The sequence below is a fragment of the Dasypus novemcinctus genome, chromosome 24, assembly GCF_030445035.2.
Source record: "Dasypus novemcinctus isolate mDasNov1 chromosome 24, mDasNov1.1.hap2, whole genome shotgun sequence".
In the NCBI taxonomy this organism is placed as follows: Eukaryota; Metazoa; Chordata; class Mammalia; order Cingulata; family Dasypodidae; genus Dasypus; species Dasypus novemcinctus.
In genome coordinates this window covers 32,675,165-32,694,149 of record NC_080696.1, presented here as the reverse complement: position 1 = coordinate 32,694,149, position 18,985 = coordinate 32,675,165, and positions in this window count along the sequence as shown.

Here is an 18,985-nt window from a genome sequence, read left to right as displayed (position 1 = left end):
AACCACGGACCTCCCATGTGGTAGGCGGACGCCCTAACCACTGGGCCAAGTCCGCTTCCCTGTCCAGGGGCATTTTAATGAAAAATAAATATCTTTCCACACTGGAATCACACAACAAAGTGCGATGCCTTCATCACCAGATGCTTTTCCTGCATAGGAACCAAGACAATTCTCATGTCCCATTCACTTAGGCACTGGACTCCACTCGTTTATTTGAACTGTTATTGCTCATATCACAATATGTATATCTGACAAAGGACTTGTATCTGGAGTATATAAAGAACTCCTAAAATCAGTAAAGAAAAGACAAACCATCCAGTAATAGAGAGGCAAATATTTAAATAGATGCTTTACAAAAGAAGATACACAAATGGACAATATGTCCATGAAAGGTAGATGATTATTAGTCATCAGGGAAATGCAAATTAAAATCACAATAAGATATCACTGTATACCCACAAGAATGGCTAAAATGAAAAAGAGTGACCACAGTAAGTGTTTGTGAGGGTATAGCGCAGCTAGAATGCAAATACATTACTGATGGGGTTGTAGCATGGTACAACCATATAGGAAAGAATTGCAGTTACTTATGAAATATTCGATAAGAAAGAGACAAATATCGTAGGAACCACCAATACCAAACAAATGGAAGCATATGCCTACATAAAGAATTCTCTATTGGGAAGCAGATATGGCTCAAGTGATAGAGCTTCCACCTACGATATGGGAGGACCTGGTTTTGATCCTGGGGTCTCCTGGTGAAAAAGAAGAAGAGAAAGCGTGCCGGTGCAGTGAGCCAGAGCCCACGCGAGTGCCTGTGTGGTGAGCTGGTGAGTGCTAGTGCCCATGTGATGAGCACAAGTACCCATGCAGTGAGCCAGTGCCTGCGCAAGTGAATCATGCAGCAAGATGAAGACGCAACCAAAGAGAAACAAGGGGAGAGTCAAGGTGAAGTGCAACAAAAACCAGGAACTGAGGTGGTGCAATTGACAGGGAACCTCTCTCCACATCAGGGTCTCCAGGACAGAATCCTGGTGAATCCTAGAGGAGAGAAAATGAGAAGAGAATATAATACAGACAGCAAAAAACCTCAGCAGGGTGGGAGGAGGGGGAGGCAGAAAACAAACAAACAAACAAACAAACAAATAAATAAATCTTAAAAACAAAAGAATTCTCTATCAATGTTTATAGCAGTTTTATTTATACTATTTCAAACTGGAAACAACCCAAATGTCCAACAAGTGAACATAAATTGCATTATATCCATACAATACAACTCTACACAATAAACGGCAACAACTAATCACTGATACAAACAACATGAATTAGATTAAAAGAATGTTATTTTAAGTGAAATAAACCAAACACAAAGGAATACCTAATGAATGATTCCATTTACACCAAGTTTCAGAAAGGCAAAATTAGGTTGACTTAAAAAGTAAGAATAAGTTGAGAAAGAAACCCGAAACAACCTTATTATTTCTATCTCTTTTTTTCCCCAGAGCACTGCTAGTTGAATTTGGGTAAATGATCTGTGCTTGTGAGGCAGCTCCTTTTTTCTCACAAAGAATAGACAATACAGCAAGAGAGAAAGCATTACTTTCTCAGGACTGTTCATGGCTAGACCAGAGGTTCTTGAAGGGGAGATACTGCCCTCTACCGGTTATTTTGGGAATTTGTTGAGGGTATTTTTGATTGTCAAAATTAACCGGGCCCCCTACCGGAATTTAGCGGATTGGAGACCGAGGATACCGGACAGCCTGCAGGGTGTGTGACAGTTCTGGAAAATAAAGTTTTGATTCGTTTCTCGAACAAAATTCAGATGTCCTCCCAGACATTCTTGTAGGCGAGAAGCACTGATCTAAGGCCGTTTTGCAAGTTTTTCTTTTTTATTGTTTTGCGTGGTTTTAATGTATCCCGATTTTTCCAGGAATGACACCGTCTAAATCAAGGAATGATTGTACTTTGTTTTGGTTAGAATTTTACCCAAGCTTTTCACCATACTGGAAAATCAGGACACAGACAGCAACACAATGGATAGTGTTGATTTGCTGCCATAACACACCCACTTGAGTCTGCATTTGTAGCTGGTGCGTTCATGCTATGTATAGATACAGGATCTGACTATTTCATTGTGTTTTTAGTGTATTTACACATTGTAATATATATTATTAAAAACAGTTTCCATTTCCCTCCTTTATATTATAGTTAGGTCTTAATTTGATTTTTTTCTTGAAATTATGTGAGTATATTTCTTGAAAATATGTGTCTATTCACAATATTTGTGAAATTTATTTTAGAACAAAAAGGGGGCATTAAAATATTTGTTGTAAAAAGGGAGCACTGGATTTAGTAGGGGTATTGAATGTCTAACGCTCAACAACAAATTAGTGGAACCTAGTGAGAGGGTGGAGAGAGGGCCTGTGCTTGACTTTCCCCAGAATTCCACCAAGAGGGCCCACATTTTGGTGGTGTTCATTTCTCTTTAATCCCAGGGATTCAGCATTACACGGGGAGAGGAGCAGACATATTCTCCTCCCTGTAGAAGTTTATTGCCAGGGCACATGGACAGGTGCATATGCAGGACCTGAACATGCCCCATGCACGTAGACTCTTCTGGCCCTGCTCATATCCCTGGCTGAAGAGTCACTTCTAGGTAGACCAGGAGAGCCCTGCCCTCAAGGTCCAGAAACAGCTGATTGGACAAGAGCTTGGGCACTTCCCAAACCAAGATAATCTCGTAGGGTGTCAGGGTCTACATATAGATTGCTACAAAATGAGGAACTGGATCCATCAGATTCTTTGTTACAGTCTCAGTACTTGGCCTCAGTTTCACTCTTTGGAAGGTGGAACGGCCAAATGCTTACTTCAGTGTAAATTCTGACACTCTGAACTTGTGTGCGTTCAATGATTTAGTAAATAACTGCATTGTTTGCTAACATAACTGATCAGTATAACATCGTCAGAAACATGAACAAGGCCTATCATTTAGATTCATTGTTAATATATGCATACTCACCTTTTAGGTAAACATTCTAGATGTAACTTGGAGTGAAAAACCTCAGGCATATTATGTGTTTAAACTCATTAGTTAGTTGAAATATAATGTATATTCATTACTGGAAGAGTGAAATGTTTAGCTGTTAAAAATGATTGTGAAAGCTATCAATGTTATGAAGAAAAAGAAAGAACTTTCAATCATTCAACTTATGAGAAAATATGAAGTTAATTTAAATATTGAGATAACATGTTAATTGTAAACTTTGAGAATGTTATATCCAGTAAGTAGTTTTAATATTTTGAATATTAACATTAGGGAAAATAATAGAGACTATATTAGAGGTCAAATCTTTGTTAAAATATTAGCATTCATTACATTAAATAAAACCTTTTACAGCTGTATTCATATTTTAATTATTAATTCCACTTAGAACATAAGTCTTTCAGGAAAAAATTTCTATTTGAGAATTTCTCACATTTTGTAAGGATGAATTAAAAGCTAAATATGAACTTTGTTAAGTCAAAATTTTATAAGGATGCAAAGCTCCAAAATCATGTACAATGACATCAATTATAAATCGTCTTCAGTTTACACATGCTGCTGAATAGAAAGAGGATGATGAATAGAGGAAAGGGCTAGGGGAACAGTGAGGAACCCTAGGTATTGTATTTGAAGACTTATTTGTTAATATTCAAAATAACACTTTATGGAGGCTAAAAAATTAAAGTTTATTGATGTTTTTGTATAAACGATCACTCATTTTTTCATTAAAAATTTATTGAAGTATATAATTCGTAAATGAACATACATAAGTAATAAGTGTATGGTAAAAGTTGTGAATTTATAAGACAAGCATGCATGTCATCATACAGGGCTCCCATACATCACTCCACCACTGACACCTTGCATTGTTGTGAAACATTTGTAACAAATTATGAAAGATCATCATCAAAGTATTTCTACTAATTATAGTCCATATCTTACATATGGTGTATTTTCCCCCCAATCCACACTAATATTATTTTTGTTCATTAACCATACAATTTATCTAAAGTGTACAATCAATGGCATTGGTATAATCACAGAGTTGTGCATTCATCACTTTAGTCAATATAAGAGCACTTTCTTTACTCCAAAAAAAAAGAGAAAAAACAATAACAAAAAACAAACCACTGTCATGCCCACATGTTAGTGCTATTATTTATAAATCCTATGATGTGCTTTCACCATTCCTACATCTCCAAACACTTACAAACAAATTTTACCAGTTCTGCATAGATTAAACCTCCGCTTTCCGTTCTCTAAGCACATTCTATTCTTTGGTGACATATTCCAGCTATTAACTCCATGAGTTTGCTCATTATATCTAGATCATAATAGCAAAATCATATATTATTTATTCTTTTGTGTCTGGCTTGCTTCACTCAACATAATGTCCTCCAGGGTCATCCATGTTGTCATATGCTTCATGACTTCATTTCTATTTACAGCTGAATAATATTCCACCATGTGTATATACACAGTTTTTAAAATCCATTTGTCCGTTGATGGACACCTGGGTTGTTTCCATCTTTTGGCAAATGTGAACAGTACTGTTGTGAACATTGGTGTGCAGATATTGGCTTGTGTCACTGCTCTCAGTTCTTATGGATATAACATCCAGCAGTGGTATTGCTGGGTCACATGGTAGATCTATATCTAACATCCTTAGGAACCACTGAACAGTCCTCTACGGTGGCTATACCATTCTACATTCACAGTAACAGTGAATAAGTGTTCCTGTCTCTCCAAATCTTCTCCAACACTTGTAGTTTTCTGTTTTTTAATAGTGGTCTTTCTAGCAGGTTTGAAATATCTCATTGTAGCTTTGATTTGCAATTCCCTAGTAGGTAGTTTTGCTGAAATTTGTTTTCATGTTTTTTTTTCACCATTTATATTTTTTCTTTAGAAAAATGTCTATTTAGGTCTTTTTCCTTTTTTGAAAAAATTATGCCAGTAAGAAGGATTTACTGGGAAATGGCGGAAAAGAACAGAGCTTGCTGAGAAATGGGAGAGAAGGATGGAAGTATGCACTGAGATTTGGTGTGGGCTCCTCTAGGCAGAGAGAACGTTGCTCTTTTAAAAAACCATGTATTTATTTATTTATTTACTAGAGAAGTTGTGAGCGTATAAAACAATCATGTATAATGTGCAAAATTCCCATGCGTCACCCCTCCACAAACTCCTTACATTGTTGTGGAACATTTCTTACAGATTATGAAGGAACATGATGAGACTATTACCACTAACTATGGTCCCTAGCTTACATGTGGCATATTTTTTCCCATACATCCCTATTTATTAACACTATGTATTAGTATTTTACATTTGTTGTAGTTTATGAGAGAACACTCTCATAATTGTACTGTTAACCACAGTCCATCTTCCACCACATGGTTCGCTGTGTTATACAGTCCCATGCCTTGTAGAATCCATCCAAAGTGTACACTCAATGACTCTCACTTTTATCCCAGATTCATGCAATTATCACCCCAGTAAATGTTTGAATGTTTACCTTAGTCCAAAAGAAGAAAATCTCACACCCCCCCTTAGCACTGATATAGTACTGTAGCAATTTGATATTGATGAATTCCAAAAAAGAAATATTGGATTATGTTTGTAAACTGGTCTTTTCCTCTGGCATATGAGATTATATTAGATTCAGTAATTACTTGGTTAAGTAATAAAGTAAACCTCTTGTGCCAGTAGGGTGTTGAGTCCCTGCCCCTTGGTGGGGTGGGGACTCGCAGATAAAAGGCATGGCAAAGGACAGAGTTGGAGGGTTTTTGATGTTGGAGTTTGATGCTGAAGCCTTAAGCTGGAGCCCCAGGAAGTAAGCTCACAGAGGAAAGAGAAGCAAGCCCCAGGAAGAGAGGAACCCTTAGCCCAGGAAGAAGCAAGTCCTGGGAAGAGAGGAACCCTGAACCCAAAGAGAAGCAAGACCCTGGAAGGGAGGAACCCAGGTAGCTTGAACGCTGGCAGATGTTGGCAGCCATCTTGCTCCAATACGTGAAAATAGACTTTGATGAGGGAAGTCACTCTTAGGCTTTATGGCCTGGTGTCTGTAAGCTCCTATCCCAAATAAATACCCTTTATAAAAACCAACCAATTTCTGGTATTTTGCATCAGTACCCCTTTGGCTGACTAATACAAGTAACTTCTTTGATATTGATACAAGAATATCACAATATTGCTGTTGTAATGTTACTTTACAACATATCTAGTCATTTTACATTAATTGTATTTCCCCCATGCATTACTATATGCTTTCCACCACATAATATTGACATACATTTGTTCTAGTTCATAAAAGAACACTCTTGTATTTGTACTATTAACCACAATCCTTATCTACCTCTGGGTTCACTGTGTTATTCAGTCCCTAGATTATTCTCTAGCTTTCTTTCAGTTGACATTTACATACTCTCTGTTTCAGCTACAATCCCATTTATAAACCTGCCATTTAGTTATACTCACTATAATGTATTACCATCAACTCTATTTCCACACTTTTAGAGTCAAGCTGATTGAACATTCTACATGCTTTAAGCATCAGTACCCCATCTCAGTCCTCATCCTATATCCTTGTAACATATAGTTTAGGTTTTAACTCCATGTATTTATGCTTCATATTTAGTTCATGTTAGTGAGACCATACAATATTTGTCCTGGCTTATTTCACTTAGCATAATGCCCTCAAGTTTCATCCATGTTATCATATGTGTCCCAATTTAATTTCTTCTTACAGCAGCATAGTAGTCCATTTTGTTTATCTATGTATTGGTTGATGGTCACTTGGGTTGTTTCCATCTTTTGGCAATTGTGAATAATACTGCTATGAACATGAGTGTGCAAATGTCTGTTAGCATCACTGTTTTAAATTCTTATGAATGTATTCTCAGTAGAGGGATTGCCGGATCCTATGGCAGTTCTATATTTAGCTTCGTGAGGAACTGCCAAACTGTCTTTCACAAAGGCCGCACCATTCTACATTCCCACCAGCAGTGAGGGAATGGTCCTTTTTCTACACATCCTCTCCAGCCCCTGTTGTTTTCTGCTTTAAAAAAAAAAAGTCTTTTGCCCATTTTAAAATTGGGTCATTTCTCTTTTTATTGTTGAGTTGTAGGATCTCTATGTATCATGGATGCTAGACCCTCATTGGATGTGAGTGTCATTTGCAGTGAAGACAATATTTTTGACATTTTCTCAACCTGTGGATCCTAAACACAAAATTCATTTTAAAGAACAAATTTCTGAAATACATTTTCCTGAATTATATTCTGCCATGTATGAAAAAGTTAGTGCTATCATTGAATGTACTAGTTGAAACGGAGCTTCTATGTAGCAAAGCACATATGCAGTACAGTGATTGTAGGAGTACCCCACCATTCTAATCTAAAACTTTAAAATAAGACTTCTGGAATTTATTTATTTTTAGGAAGTACTGAGGATTGAACCCGGGGCTTCATACATTGAAGTAGGCACTCATCCAGTGAGCTACACCTGTTCTGGTGGAATTTTTTATAATTAATAATGATAAATAATTTCGTGATGGTATTTCAGATTTGTATTTATATTCCAGAAGTTACATTGTATGTCAGCTCAGTCACAAACCCACCCTTCTATACTCTGCCCAAGTCCCTTTCCAGATGGCTTCTAATTACTTTCTGTTAATGGCAGGTACTGGTAGAAGATTGGAAAGTGAGAGGAGGGGAGAAACTGTCTCTGGTTCAGATCCCATCAGCATCCCTCCAGCAGCTTAGGTAGCTATGGGTCCATCACCAGGTCTGTGATGCCATCTCAGAGGCACCAGCCCCAGCCATAACATGTCCCTCTCCTTAGGTACCAAACTGTGCATAGTAGGTGCTCAATAAACTTGTAGTATCAATAAATGAATGAATGAATAGATATTGCTTCCCCAGTGTTCATACAACAGCGGGGTAACACTCCCCTCAGAGCTGGAGCATCTCCATGCAGAGGCTCTTGTTTAAGCTCCCAGGTTCCTTAGCCCTAAGGATGATAGCTGCTACTATAGATGCTAATTTCTGAATTACCTTGGGTTTCTCTTTTTGTCCCTGTTAGCCTTTCAACATCCTCGTAAACAATTCCTTGTATAAAATCTCTGTTTAAATACCTAGCCTGGTTTCTGTTTTTTTTGTTGTTGTTGGACCATGACCGATACAGTACTAGGTCCAAGAAGTAGTTCTAAGAACCAAGGACGCTAAAATGGGATTCTGGGAGGGTTACCTCTTTGATCTCTGAGCCAGTGAAAGATAAGATACTAGTACTGTGTGGTGTGCAGTGACACCACAATTATTTGGATCATCATCAGTATTTCCATGGGCTGAAGTATGCAATGAAGGCAAGGTTTTGGGAGACTAAGTGGCTATTGCATATGACTGAAAGTAGTGATGGCTATTTCAGATGGTCTGGTGATTTCTGTCTGCATTGAAGTGCTTATAGAAGAAAAATGACAAGCGTAGGGCTCTAAACTCCCAGCCTAAGTCATGTTCAGAGCAGAGAATCAGAGTGCTTCTATGCAGCTCCAGCTCTAAGTTTCTCTGATAGCTGCAGAGATCTGGCTGAAAATCAGGTCCCAATTTTACTTATGTTAATGAGGTCGAATTCACTGTCTTTATGTAAAAGGACTTCAGCTGGGAAAAATAGCATCCGGCAACTAGGCATGGTGAACTTTGGGTGCCATGGATGAAGCTGAGAACCTTGTACCCCTAAATATCTGTACCCTGAGCTTCCCCTGCTCAAGGAAGCAGCTTCCCTGCCTTATCTGAGGACACTAGTCTTTTCTTGTTTGATGACTCATTATTATTGTCTTATTTTCTCTAAGATGAATACTGTCAAATAGAACTTTCTACACTGATGGAAATGTTCTCTACCTGCACTAATACAATAGCCACTAGCCATATTAAGAATTTGAAATATGGCAGTGTAACTGATAAATTTAATTTAAAATTTCATTTAGTTTTAATGAATTTAAATTTAGTTAGCTACATGTGGCTTGTGTCTACATTAGAAAACATGGTTTTAGACCCGTAATTATAGTAAAACTCAGCATAATCCAGGGGTAAGTCCCAGGTCAGGTCAAGACTGCCTTTTTGGGTCCACTGGATGGAATGGGGGAGAGTATGGGCCATGATGTGGACCATTGACCATGAGGTGCAGAGGTGCCCAAAGATGTACTTACCAAATGCAATGGATGTGTCATGATGATGGGAGGGAGTGTTGCTGGGGGGGGGGGGGGGGAGAGGTGGGGTGGGGGTGGTGGGGTTGAATGGGACCTCATATATATATATATTTTTTTAATGTAATATTATTACAAAGTCAATAAAAAAAAAGAAAGAAAAAAAAAAAGAGTGCCTTTTTGTGTGCTGAACTGCCACCCATATATCTTCTTTGGTGAAGCACTTGTGAGTGGGACTTGTCAATTGTGATCTTGACTGTAGGGTGATGCTGGTCTAACTTGGGCAGGTCAGATTCCTCCAAAAGACTCTCCTGGATATATTACTCTGAAAAGGACACAGCATCACATAGGTAGTATTCTGACTCAGGATTTTTTTTTTTTTTAAGATTTACTTTTAAAATTTATTTCTCTCCCCTTCCCTCCTCGTCCCCCATGGTTGTCTGCTCTCTGTGCCCATTCGCTGTATGTTCTTCTGTGTCCCCTTGGATTCTTGTCAGTGGCACCAGGAATCTGTGTCTCTTTTTGTTGCATCATCTTGCTGCGTCAGCTCTCCGTGTGTGCAGTGCTACTCCTGGGCAGGCTGTGCTTTTTTTTGCACTGGGTGGCTTTCTTTGAGGGGCGCTCTCCTTGTGTGTGTGGCTCCCTTACGTGGGGGACACCCCTGCGTGGCACGGCACTCCTTGTGCACATCAGCAGCACGCCTGGGCCAGCTCACGACACGGGTCAGGAGGCCCTGGGTTTGAACCCTGGGCCTCCCGTGTGGTAGGCGGAAGCTTTCTCAGTTGAGCCAAATATCTGCTTCCTGGTGGCTCAGGAAACCCAAATTGAACATTCCACAAACATAACTGGCCTGCATTCTTCAAAACTATAAATGTCATGGAAGATAAAGAAAGGTTAAGCAACTGTTTCAGATTAGAGGAGAATTAAGAGCATAACCATGAAATGCAAGTTATGATTCTGGTTAAAGCCTCTATCAAAAATGTTGTAAAGAACTTTATTGGTACAAATGACAAAAATGGATTATGTACTGTAGATAAAAATATTCTTTCATTGCTATCTATATATCATATATTTATATATTTATGTATGTAGGGGAGAGATATATACAATGGTGTAAGAATTAGACCTAGCAATAAACGTAGTTCTCTGCTTAACTCTTCAGTTTCTGTAACAATTTCCAAATTTCAGAAAGTGGTACCCCATTGCAACACTGTTGTTGCAACTTTTCATTTGAGAGGTTCAACTAAATACAATAATTTTTTATTCACAGTTTTTATTAATTTTGACTATTTGCAAGTTTATATTCTCTACCCTTTCCTCAATGTCATATAGATCAGTGCTTGAATCCCAGTGCCTTCTCTGGCCTTGGGGTATCACATCACTTGTCCAAGTCTCAGTTTCCCCATCTATGAAAGGATATCTATTTCTCAGGTTGGTTGTGAGGGATAGATGAGATAAAGCATATAGAGTTCCTGGCATAAAGTAGGTCCAGTTTCTTCTCTTGCAAAATCTCCCTAGCCCAGGCTTCTTCTCCTTGAGTATGATTGGGTAGACCAACAGTTCTCAAATATTTTGGTCTAAGGATCCTTTTACACTCTTAAAAATTATTGGAGACCCCAAAAAGCTTTTGTTTATTTTTTTGTTTAGGGCAGAGGTGAGCAAAACTTTTCTGGGACCAGATAGTAAATATTTTAGACTTTGCAGGTCATACAGTCTCTGTTGCAACTACTCAACTCTGTCCTCAGAGCTCAAAGAGGCCACAGGCAATACATAAATAAATGGGCACAGGTGTGTTTCAGATAAACTATATTTACAAAAACAAGTGGCAGGCTGGTATTGGTCCTCGGACCATAGTTTGCTGACCTGTGATGTAGGTTGTTTAAAATTGATATTTACCATATTAACATTTTAAATCAAGATACATTATAATTAAAAATTAAAAATTGTAATTTTAAAGATTAAAGTTAAAATATTGCAAAACCAGACATAGTTCTTGTGTTTTGCACAGGTGCAAGGAAAAGTTTTGATATTTCAAAGTAACGATTAATTAGATGATAAAGAAGTTGTGGAAATTAATATAATTACCAAAGATAGCTAGTCAAAGCACAGTGGACTTACTGAGAACAAACTGAGTTAATTTCTGAAAATCAACATATTTGTACACTGAATCTTCTACTTTAGATAATTCAAGAATCACGAGTATATAAGTACACCTTTTGATAGTTGTCAGAACAATAATGTTGTCATGTCATGTGAATTCCAGAAAATTCCATTGTATGCTTTTGAGAGAATGAGATTGAAAAAGACAAGTCCTGTCTTACTGTTATTATGAAAACAGTTTTGATCTCACAGACCACCTGAAAGGGGATCTTCAGAGAAATGCTAGGGTAGAATAACAGGCGAACACAAGGATCAGCCAGAGGTGATTTAATAGAGCAAAGGAATCCACCCGATCAGACTAAGGGTATTCTCATCTGCGGTTTCATCCACGGAGCGTCTTTTGGTTGGTGCTTGGGTTTCACGCAGCACATTTTACCATTTGTGCAGTAAACAAAGATTCTTTCCCTCCTGAAGCATTTCTGGCGGCATTTACCTTGAAGATTCCAGCATTTTAGGGTGCTGCCTGTTAATGAAGAGGAAAGCAGAAGGGAGCAGGTGTCAGTACTAAGAAGAGGTGGGTCCTGGGTTTGAAAATTCTGTAAAAGGGTTAAAACAGAAATGAATGATAGAGGGTTCTCAGTTCCCCTTGCCTGCTAAAACTTAGCCTCTTTTCTCATTTTTTCTTTCCCCTTTTTATTGCTACCTTTGCTGTCCCTGAATTTTGACCAACCTGAAAACTATAAGGCTTGTAAAAACAGCTCTTGAAAAACTGTTCTGACAGTTTTGGGGATGGGATTTGCACCAGTGGCACAGAGCAAAAGGCACAAAAATCTGGAACAATTCCCAATTCTTTCAACCACACATTTTGCAGCAAAGACAAAAATTGCTACTTGAGCCAAACCACAAGGACTCTTAACTTTTCAATATATCTTTCTCCTCAGTCCTTCCACCCCACTAACCTATTAAGGTGGAATGTTTGGCTAGATGGGGAGTCACTATTATGGACATTTATTATCATCCGATTTTGATGACCCAGGTTATCATCATCTTCTCTCTTTACTACCCTGCAGTTCTGTGTCCCCAACTCACTTCCCTCTTAAAATTACCTGAATTTTATAACTTACTCACTTTATTTATATATTTATTTTTTTGTGTTTCTCTTATTAGTTTTTTTTTTAACATTTATTTTATTTATTTCTCTCCCCTCCCCCCCCTCCCGCCCCAGTTGTCTCTTCTCTGTGTCCATTTGCTGTGTGTTCTTTTTTTGTCTGCTTCTGTTGTTGTCAGTGGCACGGGAATCTGTGTTTCTTTTTTTTTTCCGTCATCTTGCTGGGTCAGCTCTCCGTTTGTGTGGTGCCATTCCTGGGCAGGCTGCACTTCCTTTCGCGCTGGGCAGCTCTCCTTACGGGTGCACTCCTTGTGCGTGGGGTTCCCCTACATGGGGGACACCCCCGTGTGGCAGGGCGCTCCTTGCACGCATCAGCACTGCGTATGGGCCAGCTCCACATGGGTCAAGGAGGTCCGGGGTTTGAAACGCGGACCTCCCATGTGGTAGACGGATGCCCTATCCCCTGGGCCAAGTCCGCTTCCCACTTACTCACTTTAGTACCCTATGTTCTCTAGGCCACTTCATCTACAGTGGTGGGAGAAATAAAGAATATAGAACCCTTATGACCCCACAATGTTCCCCAGTATCCACTAAAAACCTGAAGCATTAGAGGACTACAACCTATTGTAGCAAATTTCCTAGCTAAGGGTTTAAGCACTCCTTGTACCAGTCTCTGAAACATTCCCATCTTCCTGGTGAAAAAACCTAATAGATATTGGTACTGACTTTGTACAAAGACTTAATTGATACTAATAAACCAACCTTGCATTCCTGGGATAAATCTCACTTGGTCCTGGTATATAAACCTTTGTATATATTGCTGGGTTAGGTTTGGTTGTATTTTGTTGAGGATTTTTGCATCTATATTCATAAAATACATTGATCTTATAGTTTTCTTGTGTGTCTTTGTCTGGTTTTGGTATCAGGTTAATACTGCCCCCATAGAATGAGTTGGGAACTGGTCTCTCTTCTATTTTTGGGAAAACTGTGAGGGATTGGTATTAATTTTCCCTTAAATATTTGGGAGAATTCACCAGTGAAGCTATCTGAGCCCGGGCATTTCTTTTAGGAAAGTTAAAAAATTGCTAATTAAATCTCTTTACTTATTATTAGCCTATTCAGATATTCTGTTTCTTCTTGAGCCAGTTTCAGTTGTTTGTGTTTTTCTAGGAATATATCCATTTCATCTAAGTTATCTAATTTATTGGCATATAATTGTTCATTGTATTCCCTTATATTTCTCATTTCTGTAAGGTGGATTGTAATGTCCCCTTTTTCATTCCTGATTTTAGAAATTTGAGTCTTCTCTTTTTTTCTTAGTTGTTCTTGCTAAAGATTTGTCAATATTGTTGATCTTTTCTTAGAACCAACTCTTCATTTTGCTGATTCTATATATTGTTTTTTTGAATCTCCCTTTCATTAATTTCTGCTTTAATCTTTGTTATTTCTTTCTGTTCACTCTAGGTGTAGATTAGCTTTATTTTGTGATTGAGAGTGAGCTTCCTCTGAGATTATTTTCAATCATTTGGGGAAGATTGTAGGGGAAAATTTATGCTTCAGTGTAAAACTACGCATCGTCTAGAGTAGTGGTCCTCATCTGGGGTGATTTTGCTCCCCAGGAATGTTTGGCTATGTCTGGAGACATTTTTGGTTGTTCCTGCTGGTGGGCATTACTGCCAGCAATTAGTAGATAGAGGCCAAGGATGCTTCTAAACATCCTACAATGCACAGGACTGTCAGTAGTGCGGGACTGAGACACCCTTGTCTAGATAGAGCTTGATGGTCCAATTCTGATTATGAGGGAGCTATTTTCCAACTTGGTAAACTGCAGGTAAAAGACAGCAATGTAAACAAATTATTTCCTTTATGAAATAATGAAAATGCATGAAAATATATCTGTTTAGTGGAGGTTCATTTGACTTATCTCCTCCAAGGAAAAAACCAATAATCTGTGTATCTGTAAATTTATTTCAACAGTCCTTTATTTCACATATATTTGTGCTTTGAACCAGTTCTAAAATCTTCCTTGTTCCTGCATTATGAGTTTAATAAAATCTTTTACACTTGTTTACTTTTATATCTGTATGAGAACTATGAGTTTGCTTTTTTTGGTTGAAAATGATCTTTTAAAAACTTCGTGGAACCTTGAACAAATTTAATCACAAGCATCAGATTCTTAAAAAAATATATTGATTTTGACGATGCTCTTGCATAGTTTGTAACAAATGTATAACAACAATACAAGGTGTGGTGGAAGGGTGATGTATGGGACCTCTGTATGATGTTATGCATGTTTATTTTGTAAGTTTACAACTTTTAGTATACAATTATTGTTTATGTATGTTCATGTATGAATGATATACTTCAATAAAAATATAAAAAATATATCGAGAGAAATCTAGGTGTTTACTCTAGTCGTATGGATTATGGAGACTTCTAAGCTGGCTATTTGGAATTACAGGACTGACTGAAATGGAGGTTGGTGAAAAATTTGGCCCATCACAGTAAAAACTCTAAAACTATTCTAGAACAACATGGGTAGAGAAATTTTAATTGGATAGCAGAGGATATCACTAGTGTATGTTCCATCTGCCAGTTTTATAACCCTGGAAAAATAGTAAAGGAGGGACATGGAAAGGAACCATAGCCTCAGGGACCTGTTGAAAGATTAAACATGAACTTTATACAACACCCAACATTACAAGGATTTGAATATGTACTTACTATTTTCTCCCTTTTTTGTGGATGACTAGAAGTTTCCTGTTTAGAAAGGTAACAGCTCTTATTGCCTAAAAAGGATTGAATTTGACTTTCCTACTTGGGGAACCCTACTTACATTTCTAGTAAGAGAGGTACTATTAAAATTTTTTTTACTAGAAATTGCACTGTTCTTATCATACTCAAGCCTTAGAAAAAATAGAAAAAGCTAATGATATTTTAAAATTAAAACTTGCTAAACTCTCTGAAGACTTGGCCTAAGAAAATCCCATTGGCCTAAATGGATCTCTCCTTCTGGCAAATGTAGATGGTCATTTTATGAACATTGAGATTGGGCATCATGCCCATATTTTAGATTTCATTTTGTTACAAGCAGATATGTTCCAGTACTGGAAAGGGCTAATGCAACATACTCAGACTTATCCCCTCCTTTTCTGAAGGAGTCACCTTCTGATCCTCTACACAACTTACAACCAGGAGACTTATTCTACTGGAAAAGATACCAACAGAAAACTGCTTTGGAACCTAGTTGGAAGGACTCCACCAGGTCCTTCTAACCATAAGCATTTTAGTCAAGCTTCAAGGCATATACCCTTGGACCAATGTCCCAGAAAAGAAATGCCACCCTCTGGCTTAATGGACTTCTGCTTTAACTGAAGACCTTAAACTGAGGGTTTCTCAAAACTCTCCTAAAGTAGATAATTGTGCAAAGGAGACAGCTTTTCATAAAAGACTTGTTGATTGCAAAGGGGCTTGAGAGAGCTTTTGGGGCATAATGGAAATGCATAATGATTGTAGTGGTTGTTACATGACTGTATATATCTGCTGAAACTCATTGAATTGGATACTTAAAGTGTGTGCATTTTAGTTTATGTAAATTATAGCTCAAGAAAACAGATTAAAAAAAATGACAAAAGCCAAAGATTTCAATGGCTGGTGACAAATACTGAAGGTGGGCAAAGGAAATCCAACATAGTGACAATATGAGGCCTTGGCAATGAGAGGCCAGAGCAAGAGATCAGAAGAAATACACAAACCATAATTCAAGAAAACATTCTTTAAATAAGAGATGATTTGAAAATGGTGAAGGAGTGCACAGTATACCTGAGAATATTGACCCAGAGCAACCAAACCAATACATGTATTAATAAATTAAATAGCCTAGGAAAAGAAAAAAGCTTTAGGCATTTAGGCAAAAAAGTGCAAGTCTTTTTTTTTCTTATAAGAAAAAGAAACTAGATTAGATTGGATCAGAGTTTTTGATGGCCATGCTTTATGCCAAAAGAAAACGGAGTAGAAAAATTATTTAAGATACCCAGTGAAAGAAAAACTGAGCCTAGAAGCTTATATTCAGCAAAAGTGACTCTACAAAGTATAAAGGGCAAATATAAACTGTTATCAATATGCAAAAACACAAAGAATATTCCTGAGGAATTTACCAAAAGAGTTTTACACAAATGAAATGATCAGAAAGACATCAACATAAGACTGGTGGTGAGCATTAAAGATATAATTTCTTGTAGAACTGAGAACAAATGAAGGTTATAAGGGAGAGAATTTAGTATGCAATGGCTATATTTTCTGACAACTTATATATGGTACAACTAATAAATATGAGAGGAGACTGCAAAAACTTAAAACTATTTTCAGTAATCATACAGGTGTTATCATTGGTATTGTTATTCTGAGACTGTTGTACTTGTAAGGTAGGATAAAGGTGTATTCTAATTCTATTATAATCCACTGTGGGATTTTTGATGTGGAAGAAAGAAAATACAGAAGTAGTATGGCTTATTTTAAGCAAAAATCCTTTAGTCTTTCCTGTGAATAGGAAGTATCAGTATGACCTCATGAGATATTTTATATTTATTCCACGTGTTCTTGCATGTTGATTTACCCCCCAACTCGGTCTACTGAAAAGGTCTAGAAACAATGACTGACCTGGCAGTGTTGAATATCTCTAGCATCTAGATTGTAGTTTTGAATGACCATTTTCCCACCAAAAGAAATCAGGGCTTCTTGAAGAAATGGCTAATTCACGATCTGAGCCAGGAATTGCAGAGGACAGCACAGAATATCTTGTCTTACCAGATAGAGAGTGTGAACCAGTGAATATGCTTTTGTTAATTAACAAAAGGACAAAGTGCTGAGAAACCCTGTTTTCTCAAATCAGGACTGTCATAAAATTTGTATTTGAAACTGTATCAGCAAGAATAAAACATCACACTCTTTTTTGGAGGGACTGAGTCTTTCAGGACAGAAAAATAGCCTTGACTTCAGAGCTGGGTGCAGAGTTTCAGATAAGGGGTTTTGGCTACAAAATTCCGCATCTCTATTAATTTTGTAGTTTCTGGGGAGATGGGAGCCTGAGTCTGCTTCTCAACCCAGGCCTGATGTCAGCCCCTTTAATACTGCCCTGCTTATGAAACTCTGGTTCATTTACCTTTTTCCTAAATTCCACCATTCTCTATTGTATTGTCAGGGTTCTCCAGGGTTCTCCATGGTTCAAGTCGACACATGAAATTAACCATTACACCCATAATCTTACAGTAACCCTCTTTCTTCCCTCGTTTGATGAGAGGTCCCTTGGTTCCTTTAGTGTTCAGTTTCCTTTGCTGCAGCAAGTTAATACATCTAAGTCTGTTAAGCTACAGGAGTATGACTTATGGTCTTTATAAGAAAGGCTTTGTTACAAGGAAGCTAGCAAATACTACCAGGGATATGTAAAATAAGGCTGAGGAGCAATATTAATAAAGGGGCTTCTGCTAGCCAAGGATAGGACGTTTGAATTTCAGTAAAAGTAAAGAATTGTAAGGAATAGAAACTATTAAACATATTTAAATCCATGAGATTATATTGTTATTAAAAACTAGTTTGTCACCTTTGGAAGATGATAGGAAAAGAAATCATTATCTTGCAGATTTCTAAATAAAGAAAATTTGCAAGGCATTTATTCTGACTTTCCTATTTGAACTGTAATGCTAAATAAACAAATAGTAGATGATGAAGAATATCTTTTTATATAAGTATTCCAGCTAGCTACTGAAAAATTCAATGTATTAGAATGCCACCATTTTGCCCTCTCCAAAGAATTAACTTGGCTTTGCGGCTTTGACCGCCAAAGACTACTTTTGATACTAAAAGAGAGACAAAATATTATGTGCCTCCTGATGAAAGAACACATCACCATCAAAAGTTTTGCCAAAAAGGGTAGAACTTGAGCCTGATCAAACCTCTGGATCCCAATGCCAATTTGCAGAAAATATAGAGGCTAGAAGGTTGACCTTCATCTTGAGTATGCAAGCAACAAAATCTGTACTGCTTTGATCTTAAGAACAGCTCAAATGACCCATGTTTTTCAACAGACAAATTATAAGGAGAAGGGATAAAGATGAACCCAAAGAATAAAACAACCTTGAGAAAACAGATTTAAAAATGTCTAGACAAAAATAGGGTGTCTAGGGATTCACCTTTAGCAATGAAACTATGAAGAAATGCAAGGAATTGACTGCTATAAAAGTCAGGATAGTGCTGAGTTTTGGGGAGGGAGACAGTTGTGACTAGGTGGGGCAGGTGAAGGGGTTTTTGGGGTGGCAGTCAATATTCTGTTTATTGACCTGGATGGTGGTTACAAGCATGTGGGCCTTATAACAATTTATTAAGGTGCACGTTTGTTATGTGTGTGTTTTTTTGTATCCATGATTCTGTGTTTTGTTTTACAAAAAAGGTAAGGAAAAACCCATTATTAAACAATGAGTTTTCAATTTTTAATTCAAGGTGAGCTTTTGGTGAGAGTTAAGGGAAAGACACTATCATAAAC